Genomic DNA, 14873 nt, shown 5'->3' with positions numbered 1-14873 from the left:
GACGCAGAGGTCAGCCAAACGTTCCTCCAAACAGACAGCTAACAACGTGTTTGGATTTTGATGGCCACGCAGCCTCTGTCCTAGCAATTCACGTCTGGTCTTGTGTGAAAGCAGCCAGGGACAGGACGCCAACCAGTGTGCATGGACGTGTCCCACGAAATATTTATAAAGACTGGCACTGCTGGGCTGGAGGGGGTCACTGACCCCTAGGGTTGGGAATGCCAAATGGGCATAAACGGAAACGAGCGCATACGGACAGGGGACTTTGGCACTCCGAGGCACAGGAACAAAATACTGAGCAACCAGGCTGCACACAAACATCCCTTCCTTGGAGCCTTCTTCATAAATCTAGCCCCATCTCCTGGTCTCCTCCGAAACTCTTTGCACCATTTTCCATTCAGAGTTTTATCGCTGTCTTAGGTGGCAATCCAGGACATCGTGCTGCCTGATGATTCAGACATAACTGACATAGGACATGACATGATGTTTCAGTTGTACAACATCAAGATTCCCTATTTGTATAAATTGTGAGACGCCCACCGCAGGGAGTCTAGTTCACACCTCTCACCACGCAGAGTTCTGCGTTTCTTCTCTTGTGATGAGAACCTTTAAGGTCTCCTCTCTCAGCAACGTTCACATACACAAAACGGTATCAGAGGCACCGTGCTGTGCATTATTGCCCAGAACTTTATTATTTGATAGCCAGACGTGTGTACTTTCTTCACCCCTTCAGCCATTTCTCTCACTCCCACCTCACTCACCAGCCTCTGGCAACCACCACCCTGTTCTCTATCTCTGAGCTTGGTTTGAGTTGTTTTTGTTTTTGTTTAGAGGCCACATATAATTGAGACCATACAGTCTTGGTCTTTCTCTGTCTGACTTATTTCACTCAGCACAATGCCCTCGAGGTCCATCACTGTTGTTGCCAATGGCAGGATTTCCTTCGTTTTTACGGCTGAATAACATCCCATTGTATTTACGTAAGAATTTTCTTTATCCATCCATCCACAGGTGGACACTTAGGTTGCTTCTGTGCCACATCCTGTTTTTTATTAGCGTCTTTCAAGTGGAGAACACACAGCGGCACCTGACGTGGAGATCGTGAAAGTTGTAGGTCTTGGATAAACGTCTGTTGAGTAGAATTATATCGATAATGACCTATCAGGGGATTCTCAATGGACAGAAGACGTGTCCAGCTGTGTCGGTCATCAGACCACCGGAAACGATATCGAGTTTTCTTGGCAGGTATAAAAAAGAGCTGAATCCACAGAGAGGCGAATTTCGTGGGAGACCTATTTTCATCAAATATGTACTATCCCAGATCAATACCTTCATTTTTTAAATAATCCCAGTGATGAAGTCAATGAGTGTGTGTGTATTTTTAGGGGTGCGGAAGACAGAAATAAACGAAAAAGGCAGCAGTTGAAGACATCTGTGGGGACAAAAGCCTGTCTGTATTCTTGAAACTTGGGACTGGGAGTCATATCACACTTCTGTCATTCCGACCCCATCCCCATCTGAAAGAGTGTTTCCTCTGGAAAATAAAACTGTCAGAGTTAGAGGACTGGGGGCAGATGAGAAAGGGGCCATGTATGTTCACACAGCAGCCACACTGGTGAGGGCGTCATAGGAGGTTCACTGGTTTGGACAGAAAGCTTTAGAAGGTGCCCTTGGTGCCACCAATTTGGAAAACTAAAATTTTTTTTAAAAAGTTTCTCTGTCGAGCTTCTATGTAAAGAGCAGTGGGATTCTTTGGGTATGACTTGTCTCCAAAAATGATGTGTCTGTGTATGTGTGTCATTTTATAATATCCTGACAGCACGTTGATCTTCTTTGCAGAGCAGACCATCTGAAGCAGATACAGATCTCCTGGGGATGAAAGAGTGGGCGTCTGATATGCTGCATTTTCTCCTGCTCCAGATGAGAGAGGCTTTCGGGTTGTGTAGTTGAGGTACTTCTGATGTTGCTGGTGGAATCTGGTGTTCTGAGCGTCCTGGGGTTTCTCTCCTTTTGTTCGGGCGATTCACATGAGTCGCCAAGACCCCCACACATCCCGTTATGCACCATTCACAACGGCCAGATGGATGCCAGTCCAGTCCCACTGCAGGCCTTGCTAGAAACCCATACACATCTACCTTCGAGTCAAGAAAACAACCCTTTATCACCATAAATGAGCGAATTTTCCCCTTCAGGTGTGGGTGTTTGTGTGTGTGTGTGTGTGCAACGAAACTGCATAGTTTTGACCTTTCCGTACTGCATGGTTAATTCGTTCCTCATTTTTCTCCTTTTCCTATCTGGACTGTGTATATGAAATTTATATATTATATATGTAATATACGAGATAGAGGTAAATAGATAGATGATAGATGCATATAGATAGATGATAGCTAGCTAGATAAATAGATAGATAGATGATAGATAGATGATAGATAAATATAGAGATAAATGGATGGACGGATGGATGGATGGATGGATGGATATATGATGATGACAGATAAATAGATAGATAGATAGATACATAGATACATACATAGATAGATAGATAGATACATAGATGATACATAGATAGATACATAGATAGATAGATAGATAGATAGATAGATACATAGATAGATAGATAGATACATAGATAGATAGATAGATAGATGATACATAGATAGATAGATACATAGATAGATAGATAGATACATAGATAGATACATAGATAGATAGATAGATACATAGATAGATACATAGATAGATAGATAGATACATAGATACATAGATAGATAGATAGATACATAGATAGATAGATAGATACATAGATAGATAGATAGATACATAGATAGATACATAGATACATAGATAGATAGATAGATAGATACATAGATACATAGATAGATAGATACATAGATAGATAGATAGATAGATAGATAGATAGATAGATACATAGATAGATAGATAGATACATAGATAGATACATAGATAGATAGATAGATACATAGATAGATAGATAGATACATAGATAGATACATAGATAGATAGATAGATACATAGATAGATAGATAGATACATAGATAGATACATAGATACATAGATAGATAGATAGATAGATACATAGATACATAGATAGATAGATACATAGATAGATAGATAGATAGATAGATAGATAGATAGATACATAGATAGATAGATAGATACATAGATAGATACATAGATAGATAGATAGATAGATAGATAGATAGATAGATACATAGATAGATAGATAGATAGATAGATAGATAGATAGATAGATAGATAGATAGATAGATAGATAGATACATAGATAGATAGATAGATAGATAGATAGATAGATAGATAGATACATAGATAGATAGATAGATACATAGATAGATACATAGATAGATAGATAGATACATAGATAGATAGATACATAGATAGATAGATAGATAGATAGATAGATAGATAGATACATAGATAGATAGATACATAGATAGATAGATAGATAGATAGATAGATACATAGATAGATAGATAGATACATAGATAGATAGATAGATAGATAGATAGATAGATAGATAGATAGATACATAGATAGATAGATAGATACATAGATAGATACATAGATAGATAGATAGATACATAGATAGATACATAGATAGATAGATAGATACATAGATAGATAGATAGATAGATAGATAGATAGATAGATAGATAGATAGATAGATAGATGGCATTTTCCTGTTATTTGTGTTTGGACCATTTTGAAAAATCAGTCACTCCTTTCCTTCGGTATTTCATTATCTGTTTGCAAATTCACCAGCTAAAAGAGTAACAGGCACAGACGGCAATCCAGCACCCCCAAGGGGTCTGTCCCTAGATGAGGAAAAATGGGCCTACTTCACTATTGAGTTAAACCATTTAGACACTTAATCAAAATAAATGAAACCACACAAAAATCTTTCTTACCAGAACTGTGCCTTCTGTTTTGTTTCAATTAGATAGTTAATTGTATCGATGCCTGCTGGGTTGGTTCATTTTCTGGGCTGTTTTAAAGTTGCATTCTGCATTACCGAGCAGAGCCACACCGGAAATCCAACAGATTTCGTATATTAACTCTGAATATTACATACATGGTGGAAGTACTTTTAAAAATCCCTTACGTATGCCATAGGACAGTCCTTTAAGGGAGTCCCTCATCCTAATTTTAAAGACTTAGAAAAGCTGTTTATAAACTTTTGTTTTCTAGAAAGAACGCACTGAAATTATTCCAAAGGGGTGAGCAAGCGATTTCATTCTTAGTGATTTTTTTTCAGGGAAGTTGTGGAAGGAAGCAATGGAAACATCAGGAGTGTAGCATGATAATTTCAGGGAGTGACACACCCAAGGTCGAATATATGAGAATCTGGAGAGCATGATGAAAGCGGACTCAGGTTTTGCGTCTGCTGTTCCGCCTTAGGGACAGTGAAATTTGGCAGCAATATTGGGCTTTCCATTCTTCTGTCTATGGAGCACATTTGGATAACTTCTTACTTTGGAGACATTGACATGTATTTGGCTCATACATTGAGCCTAAGGAAAAGTCGTCTCATCTTTTCCTCCTTAGATCATTTCATTTTTTTTGAGACACATACACACCACTAGTTTTTACATATAGTTTTCTGTGAACAATGAGTTTGAAACAGGAGCATTTTATGTTTAGCCACTTGAAACTATGACTAAATGTCTGTTTGCAATGGTTTGGGTTAACAGCCATTCAAAACTCACCGTCCATATACCAGGGGTGCCAAAAAGGATGTCTACAAGTGGACACTTTGGTCAACGTGGCTGAAGCAGGAGTTCACCGTTAGCAGAAGTGTCTGGACGCTGATGGGAACCACTTTGAGCCCCTCTTGATATTGCAGAAGTCACACGGGACTTGTATTCATCTTTTGTTCTCGGTATATATTGAGTATCAGCATGTTAATACAGTTTTTTCCTTTCTTAAAATGTGTGTACATTTTTTTGGCACCCTCTGTATGTGTGTGCACGTACAGGCACCCAGAGATTAGCTGGGTGTCACGCCACATATTGCTTTTCAACTTGAACAGATAGTCGCATACGACGACTCTCGTGACCATGGAATAAAAATCAAACGTAAGGGTCAGTTCCGTTGTCCCCCTGGCCACATCACAAGGGCTGAAAAGCCACCCACGTGGGCCAGTGGCCACCACTTTGGAAAGCCCAGAGCAGAGAATGTTTCTATCGGTGCTGCAAGTTCTATTGGGCAGTTCTGACCCAGACGGTACCCTGTTTCAACAGCTTTTAAAAGGTTTTTAAAATCTCTACTGGGGGTTCCGCCAGTCCGGTTTTCTGCAAAACAGTGTGTTTATTGCACGGTGCTTGATCTTTGTGTGGGCTTTCTAATGTTGTGTGTGCGTGTGTGTGTGTATGGCTGCTTCTCTGTCTGCAATACACATGCTGGAATGAACACAGGGACCCAGGTGAAACCCTCTGAAAATGGCCTGTGCATGAATCTCTTAACACTACAAAACCCTTCGAAATAAACTCGCTTTCCAACGCACTGCGTGAGCTGATCCCCCCTGTATTGGATTCCTGAGGCTCTGTAACAAAGGGTCACAACCTGGGTGTCTTAAGGGAAATCAGAAGTGCCTGTGAGTCAGCTCTGGGGAGCAGAAATCTGAGCTCACGGTGTGGCCGTGGCTGGTTCCTTCCGGAGACACCGAGGGACAGTGAGTGTCAGGCCTCTCCCTCCCCAGCTTCTGGGTGCTGCTGGCAAGCCTTGGGGCTCCAAGGGTTGTGGCTCCATCCGTCCTATCTGTGTCCATCGTCCCATGCTCTGTCTCTCCCCGTATCCAAATTTCTGTCTCCTTATGAGGACACCAGGCACTCAATTAGGATCCACCCAAACCCAGGAAGACTTCGTCTTAAATTGACTGCATCTGCAAAGACCGATTTCCAAATAAGGTCACCGTCTGAAGTATTTGGGTCAGGACTTCCACGTAGACTTTTTGGGGGACACAATCCAAGGCATAACACTATTCCTCACCTTTGGTTTCCACCATTGCGCCTGCAAAATACTTTCTCTTTTTGGTCCCACGATTCACCCCGGGCAATGACAGAAACCCACAGCTGACAACCCCGGAAAGGTTTGCTTGAAATTGGACAGGGTGCGTTCTCGTGTAGTTGTCGTGGGATTTAAGGAAATGGAAGAATTCGAAACAGAAATTGAAGGCTCGAGGCATCCGACACCTCATGCATGTCCTGAATGAAACACTGGGCTGTGCCCTCCAGAGATGCACGTATTCCCGGGCTCCCCATCGTGAACGGAAAGCGTGGGCGGTAATTATTCTCCTCCCCAGCCTAAGCCTGACTGCAATTACAGACAGGATGGATTCGGTCGCCACAGTCATGAAATTCAAGGAACTGTTCTGAAGTACCATTTGATAGACTCAGACGGTGAACGGCTGCTTTAAATCACGACTGTCACACGGACGCGAGGCTGAGACACAGAAGAATAACTTTTACAGCCCTCGCCAGGGGCTTGCGTCTGATGGAGACTCGGAGCAGAACAGCCAGGGAGAACTGGCACGTTTACCGACTTCAACAGCATGCGAAGGGGTGCAGAGCTGTTGGTCGGAACCCCTGATCTACACGGGGGGCTCGGGGGGACAGGACGCCACTCCTGGAAAGATACTGGAGTGGGATTCTGTGAAGCACACCAGGCTCCGTCAAGAGGAAAAGTGACATCTCCCCCAGGCGGGGCTCAGGGAGCCTGAATCTTAGGCACCTAAAACCGAAACTCACACGCACCGGTGTGTTGGCGTCATGTCTTTTAGAGTCACTGTCTGTGTTAGTTTCCTGGGGCTCCCACAAGGAAGCATCACCACCTAGGGGTGCATGTCAATAGAAATGGATTGTCTCCCGGCTCTGGAGGTCGCACGTCTGCCCCACTCTGGGGAGAATCCTCTGTTGCCTCTTTCTGGCTTTGGCTCCTGCCCGTGCATCCTCGGTGCCCTTTCTTTGCACACCCACGACTCCCAGGTCTGCCTCTGTCACCACACGGTCCCTTTCCTCTGTCCCTTTCTTCACATGGGCTCTTCTCCTGGGAATACCACTTTTACTGGACTAAGGTCCCACCTGCCCCAGCCTGGTCTCAGGGTGACTTAACCAATTCATCTGCAACAACCGTGTTTCCAAGGAAGTACATCGGGGGTTAGGACGGCCACACGGCGTTTTAGGGGAGGAAGGAAAGAAGGAATTTGTGGGGCCGTGGCGGGAGAAGCATGATTCAAGTGATGACATAGCTCTTCTAGAACAATCTGATAAAGGTTGATCAATGATGGGAGCCTTGATGTCCACTCTCCTTATTCTGTCCTCCACCAACCCGTAAGCCCACACCCATGACTCTGTTTTTCAGAAATGCTCACAAAAGTTAAGATCCAGCGAATGTCTAGTCATTTCCCGCTTGTTTGATGCTTTGATGTAGAATGCAAGCTTCTTGAAAAGAAGGAAATGCTCTTTGAAGAGCTTTGTACTCTCTTAAGAGTTAAAAGTGCCCTTTTAAGAGTTTCCTACATCCTAGAAAAAAGAAAACAACCTTAGGTTTTAAAGGCGTGTAGGTTGAACAGCATTAGGATAAGACAGCCTGCCATCAGCTGCACAAAGTACAAAGAAACAGCGCTGGATTTATCCATCGATGCCCCTGCCCCGACCCCGTCCCCCGTGAGATTGGGGTGGCTTTCTCTCGTATCATGTGCATTTATATTTGCTAAATGACCAGCTGTCTTGTTTTGCTTTTTTTTACAGAGTGAATAATCCACAGGACCATCCTCAGGCACCACCCTGGTATTTCTTGTATCCAATTCTCTCCACAGGCAAACTGGCTTCCTCAGAACCATGCTGTCTGGCCATTTGCCCGCGTCTGGTGTGTCCCCCGAGTTCCATGGGGAGACAGGAATTCTGACCTGCTCCGGTGGGTCCGCCGGGAACGCTGCTATGTGCACCTCTGCCGAGCTTCCAGCATCAAGGCTGTTCCATATTTCTGTGCGATGAGTGTTGATTGGGCCGCTGAGAAAGACACACCGGTGAGGCAGCCACCGTGACGCTCACCCACTTATTCTCCGATCGGGTTGTCAGGGGGGCTGACATCTGCTGGGGGGGGGCGGTGGTCGGCAGCATCGCGTCCTGGCGGAGGTCAGAGAGAAGACCGTGTTCAGCTCCGATGCTGATAGTCACTGACCCAGAGCCGGGGGCAGGTCACGTCACCGTTGATGTTTGTGTCATCGTTCTGAGTGCGTTGCCGTGGGAGACGGTTCAGGAATGGATTACGGAACCCAGGAACAGTGAAGTCCAGAAGGGTCAAGACGTCTTCTGTTGAATATAACGAAGTGTACACACCCGCAACCGATAACAGGGGTTCACACACCTGCCCGAAGTTCCCTCTGTAGACTGTTGGGGGCCACAGGCTGTGGGCATCGCCACCTGTGTTTTCAGGACAGATGACCTGCTTTGATAGGATGCTTCAGGAAGGTGGTGGCTCAGGCACTGACTCAACACACGGCTAGCCATCTGCAATGCTTCCGGAATTTTCCTTCTGGAACTTTCTGCCCCGTTTCCAGAGGGAGTTTCTATATCCCGTGTCTATATCCTTCTGGAATTTTCTGCTCAGTTTCCAGAGGGAGTTTGCCACTAACGTGGCCTGAGATGGGGTGAGAGTGGATTTGCCAGGAGCTCCATCACCAGATTCTTCTGTTTACCTGCGGATAGGGTCTGGCCTGTGTCAACAAGATAAAGACTTTGTTCCCAAAGGGCCGTTTACCAGAAGACAAGTCGCAGAGGTAAACGCGTTTCCCTTCACCCCCTATTTCAGAGTAAATGTGTAGACTGTGGCTGAAAATCTGCTATCGGCACGTGAGTGTGTTATTTAGTTCCTGAGCTCTGCTGAATTGAAAGGAGACTGGGCACCCACAGGGGTTAAACAAAGGGCAGTCACAGCAGGTCTTCTTGTGCTGGGGCCTCTTCTGCCTCACGCGTGCGTATTTATGCCAGCTTTGTGATTCGTGAGATGTGATTGTCCACATGCCAGGAACACGTCTCCGAGTAAGCCCCCTCCTATGGGATGAGTAGAAAGGCAGCGGGAGTTGGAATGAGGTAGTAAGAAGAGAAACAATTACATTGGAAACTAAAGGTGATCTTTTTTTTTTTTTTTTTGCAATGGGAGGGTTAAGAACACAAGACGCGTTACCAGTGGGGATGAGATGAGTCTTTTGACCATAGAGATAATGAGTGATACAGGTAGTACAGTATCATACAATGTAGCAAAATGTGCAACAGAGCACAATAGACTGCAACAGAATAGCCTAACCTAAGCGAACGCACAACATAATTAACAAATAATATCGTATCCGTATTGTATCCTTTTGTATCGTATCGTATCACATGCTATCATTTCAACTGTATTATTGAACACAGCCTCCTTTTTGCTAGGTGGTTATCTAGGTACTGGTCATACAAGAATAAACTAAAAGGGAAAAAAGTCATCTCAGCCCTCAGCACTAACTTCTCAGTGAGGTAAGACCCAGTAAACGGCAGGTACGTTAAATGACTCACTGACGCTACGTATTAGCAGGACGTGAACTGTAGAAGAAGGGAGAAGACCGGGTGGGGAAAGCGACGTGGGAGTGAGTGCTGCAGACCCCAGCGCTGTGACGGGACACAGGACGCTGCACGCTTCTTGGCACCCCTAGGAGACAGACGCGTGGCGTCTTCTCCTTGACATGCTTTCGTCACGAGCAGTTCTAGTTCAGGCTGGTGCATGCTGGGCTCCGTGATGAGTGCCTGGGGTGTGCAGAGATGCACGGACACTGAAGCTTTGGGTTTCATGGAGGCCCAGGGTGCCTGAGCTTGTCTTAGGAGACATCCGGCCACCTTGTCAGCTAAGGATGACATTCCAGACGGCAATCTGGCCGAGGTGGCACAGGAAGCTCCTGCCCTGACTCCCTCCCCACCACCGCGCAAGACACAAAACACAACCATTAAAATATACAGCATATGGACACGCTATAGCCAGGATCAAAACGTGAAGAAAAGGAAAAGGAGTGAGGCATCTCCTTGGAAGAGAAACGCCCTTCACAGAGCGGGCTTACAGTTCTAGGCGTTTCTTTGACTCTAGGTTAGAAGACAGGTGGAAGGGTCCCACAGATTGCTTATTCTGGGGTAACAATTTCTCAATGTACTTCAGGACAACAGCGTCAATACCCAGGCTTATGATCTAAACCCTACAGCTTGGTGGTGAAGAGTTTCTTGCAACCTTGGAAAAGCTGGTTCAGTCAACCGAAAAGGAAGGTGACACGGATAAACCTCAAAACATGACGGTCGGTGACAGAAGCTGAAACACGACGCTCCACGCTGGGTGATTCCATTGAGGAGACACGCCAGGAAGAGGCAAATCCACAGGGACAGAGAGCCTACGTTTCCTTTTCTTACCAATCAGATTGCGCAATGGAACGTTTCTCAGCCAGGAAAAGGGAGGCCCTCCCGCCATTTGTGACAACACGGATGGACCCTCGGGTTAAGACATTCCTTAATTCCGAGAGACACTGTCCACGAGGTGAGCTCGTTCAGCGACAAGGGAAGACAGACACCTCAAGAATGCCTCGCCTGTCACAGACAATGTCGGGGCGTCCTCTGTGAGGACCCCTCTCGAAGGACAAGGGCATCTGTGACGGTTGCCCAGAGCAGCTGCCTGAAGAAATATGTAAAGAGAAAGCCACGACTCCGCTTTTCTGTCAGTTTCCATGTCTGGTTCCCATTGCCCTCCAAGCAGCCGCGCCGGTTTCCTGTCTCTGTGGAGATGGGAAGGGCAGGCCGCAAGCTCTTGGAATCTCTCCTTGAAAGCGTTCCCCCCTCCACGTTAAAATCCAGGTGCTTTCAGCCCTGGGTTTACTTAGATGTCTCGTTGCTACGGGGCGTGGAACGTGCTGGATGAAGAAGGAACACACACATTTAACTTCTCCACTCAGGGGACTTGGGAGCATCAGACTGGGTCGGGAGACGGACGGGCGGCAGCCGGTGAAGGACATGACCCTTGGCCGAGAGCCATGGATGGGTGAGAGGCAGAGAAAACAGGTAAGGGGGACGAGCCATGGCTGTGGGGCAGGGAGGTGACATTATCAGGACGGCGCCTCAGTCTCTAACAGGTAAAGGGGAGTCTGTTTGTTTCCCCCGTCCGGAGGAGAGCCTGAGACCACATTCACCACAGAAGGGAAAACGGCTTTACTACAATCGCCTTTGATTTATCTAACATCTTAGCATTCTTCCTTCAGACGTAGCTATTTTCATTCAAACAAATAAATCATTAAATTTTATTTAAAACATTCTATCTGGGAATATGCCGTTTCCTTCCTTTCTCTCTCCCTCCCTTCTTCCCTCCCTCGCTCCCTTTTTTCCATCCTTCCTCCCTCCGACCACTTGCTCTTTTATTTTGGGGGGGGGGGGCAGAAGACAGGCGTGAAAAGGAATTCAAATGTATTCAAACTATGCACAGTGAAGAAGTGCAAGTTTGAAAGTTCCTTGATGCCGACGTCCCATGACCAGCACAGGGACTTTGAAGGGAAAGGAAGGAAATCCAGCCGCGATGCCTCCCAGGACTTTCTACCTGGGACATTACCATCTCAAGGTCTGTCCTTAGAAAAGTGAGATGTGAGCAGCACTACACGTGCCCCTGACGTTTATTAACACACGATGGATTGCTTCTCTGCAACGTTGAAAAATGCGGCCCTGAACGCTTTTTCACGCGCTGCCCCCGCACGGAATTTTAAAATCTTCCCAAGGGAACATACGGTATTGATAAACTCATTGCTTTTTAAATACAAGAAGGAGGCGTTTCACGTTAGTCTGACCCACCTACATTTGAAAAAGTATATTGAGTGGCAATAACCAGTGTTATTTTCATCACACAACAGAGGGTATTATTAACGCATTCGAGTAAAGGAATTCCGTATGCTATTTTCCTGGGCTGTGCTTTGGATTATAGGCCGTTTGTCTTCTCATGCTGGAGGATTCTCCTTGGAATAGCTGTGTGTTCTTTGTTTTCCCTCTGTCTGTAAAGCTCTAATTAAAAAGAGCTTAGTTAATCAAAGACTTTCTTTCTGCTATTGTGGACAAATTGCAAATTAATTAGGCAAAAGGAGATTTGCTATACCAAGTGAGATCAAAATACAATAGTTTTCATTAGTTGGGACAGTGCTTAGAAGGGCTGATAACTCCCCATGGCCGCTGGGACTGCCAGCCCTGGGCACCCTGGAGGTACCGGCAAGGCCAAAGCACAACCGATACTTCAGCAGCTATTGTCGTCGCATCGCTGGGAGTCTCTAGTTAATTTTTGAGCGTGTACAGACACCCATATGAGTTTACAGTCTAGGAAAATTAGTGTTTGTCCACTGCGGAATCTTAGCCTTTAATAGGCATGAAAATCACACGGCAGTTTTGTTCAATGCCCATCCTGGTATAACGGGAGGTAGGGGTCCGAGTGCGTGTGGTTTCCAGAAGTTCTCAGGAACGCGGAGGTGGCCTCGGCAAAACCCACACCTGGAGTCGCGAAGTTCTCTGCTCGGCCCCTTCAGTCGACACCGAGTTCAACCCTTGCTCACTGAGCAACAATTCTCACTGCGTCTGCCCTGCCCGACCTAACCCACGTTAGACAAGCCTGCTCAGGGTCACTGTGACGATGTAAAACAAAGATGTGTTCGCATACATACCAGCACATGTATGTTTCTCACCATGTATTACGAACAACATATGTTATTGCATCCATTATATGTACAGACACACATATGGCCATGCTTCTTCTCCTCAGCCCCCCAGGGTTGCCTGCTGCCCTTCGTCACGGTACGCACACCACGCTTGAGTCCCCCGGGCCCCCCACTGCTCCTGTCCAGCTCCCCAGCCCAGCCCAGGAGGAGCCCACTGGACCCCCTGTTTCACTTGCCGAGAGAGAGAGCTGTTCTGTGAGATGAAGGCACACCTGCCCCCACCCCACCTGGGAGCCCCTGCACAAAGTGACCACACCGTCATTCAACAGGTGTACATACTGCAGAATGGTCACCATGGTGAGCTTCCTTAACATCCATCAACACAGGTAGTTACTTGGTTTTCTTCTGATGAGACCTTTTAAGAGCTACTCTCTCAGCAACTTTCAAATATATAGTCACCACGCTACACGTTACATCCCAGGACCTATTTATCTTGGAACTGAAAGTTTGTACTTTGTGATCACCTTTACCCATTTCACGCACGCCTGGGCATGGAGTAGAAATATCCTGTTGGTTTTTCAACAGGCTACATTTTCTCATTGAAGCATTTCATCATGGCTGCTAACGAATGCTTCTATTCTTAGTGATAATGTGCCTCCTTTACACTGAGCAATTTAGCATCTGAAGAGGTGAAATATAATCACACACATATCCATCCATCCATCCATCATCCATCCATCCATCCATCATCCATCCATCCATCATCCATCCATCCATCCATCCATCATCCATCCATCCATCCATCCATCCACCATCCATCCATCCATCCATCATCATCCATCCATCCATCCATCCATCCATCCATCCATCATCCATCCATCCGTGCATCATCCATCCATCCATCCACCATCCATCCATCCATCCGTCCATCATCCATCCATCCATCCATCCATCATCCATCCATCCATCCATCCATCCATCTATCCATCCATCATCCATCCATCCGTCCATCATCCATCCATCCATCCATCCATCCATCATCCATCCATCCATCCATCCATCCATCCTCCATCCATCCATCCTCCATCCATCCACACAGACAGGTATCTTGAGAGATAGATAAATCGATAGATAGACAGGTAGTTAGACAGACAGATAGATAGGACTTGGAGTGATTTGCACCCAGATAAATTTGTGTAGAGATACTTTTTTCTGCCTTTTTTAAGTGCTTGTTTTGGCGCCGGCATGGAGAAGTCGAGATAGCATAATTGGCTTGAAGGTCATCACTGCATTTTAATAACATGTTGAAGAGAAGTCATCCAGCTGATCAAATAGCAGTAACACCCATTTAGGAAGGAAAGTAATCGCCTGTGAAAACAAATGCCAACCAAGAGAGCTCTCTTTGGCGAGTCTTTTGCATTCAAATTGCTCTTGTGTGAGCAAAGATAAACTTGGCTGGCCTTTCCCTGACACAGCGGTGCTCCTCAAACAGCGACCCTTATCTTAAATGACCTAACAAATATTAGAACAAAATGGGATGATCTTTCACCAGAATGCAAACTTCTTCAGAGGGCGCTGACTGCAAGAGCCCTGTATTTACATACTGGCTTCTATGTGTGTAGAGAGTTGGAATCGGGGAATTCTCTTCCCAACAGCATCCCACTCGAGTGAAGTGGTTGTTCTCTCATTGCTGTTGTGGTCTCTTTCAGAATGAAGAGGATATTCCCTCTGGGGCAGGTGAGGGATGCGGAGACGGTCAGGGAGGTCTCCACAGGTGTTCACAGACGAGAGGAGATAAAGGGACACCAACCTTGAGGGGTGTGGTGCAGGGTTGGCCATGACTCCGTGTTCATTTGCTAGGGCGGCCGTGACAAAGTACCACAAACTGGGTGCCATAAAGAACAGAAACGTGTTATCTCCCAGTTCTGGAGACCAGGAGACCGAAATCCAGGTGTGGGCAGGGCTGGCTCCTTGGGAAGCTCTGAGGGGAAATGCATCTACGCCTCTAGCCCAGCTTCTGGTCGTTTTCTGGCAATTGGGGGTGTTGCTTAGCTGGTAGAAGCATCATCCCCATCTAGGACTTCACCTTCACGTGACACCTCCCCTGTGTGCCTGTGTGTGTCCACATTTCCTATCTTAT

This window comes from Rhinolophus ferrumequinum, chromosome X (genome assembly GCF_004115265.2).
Source record: "Rhinolophus ferrumequinum isolate MPI-CBG mRhiFer1 chromosome X, mRhiFer1_v1.p, whole genome shotgun sequence".
Classification (NCBI taxonomy): Eukaryota; Metazoa; Chordata; class Mammalia; order Chiroptera; family Rhinolophidae; genus Rhinolophus; species Rhinolophus ferrumequinum.
This window is presented reverse-complemented; position numbering follows the sequence as displayed.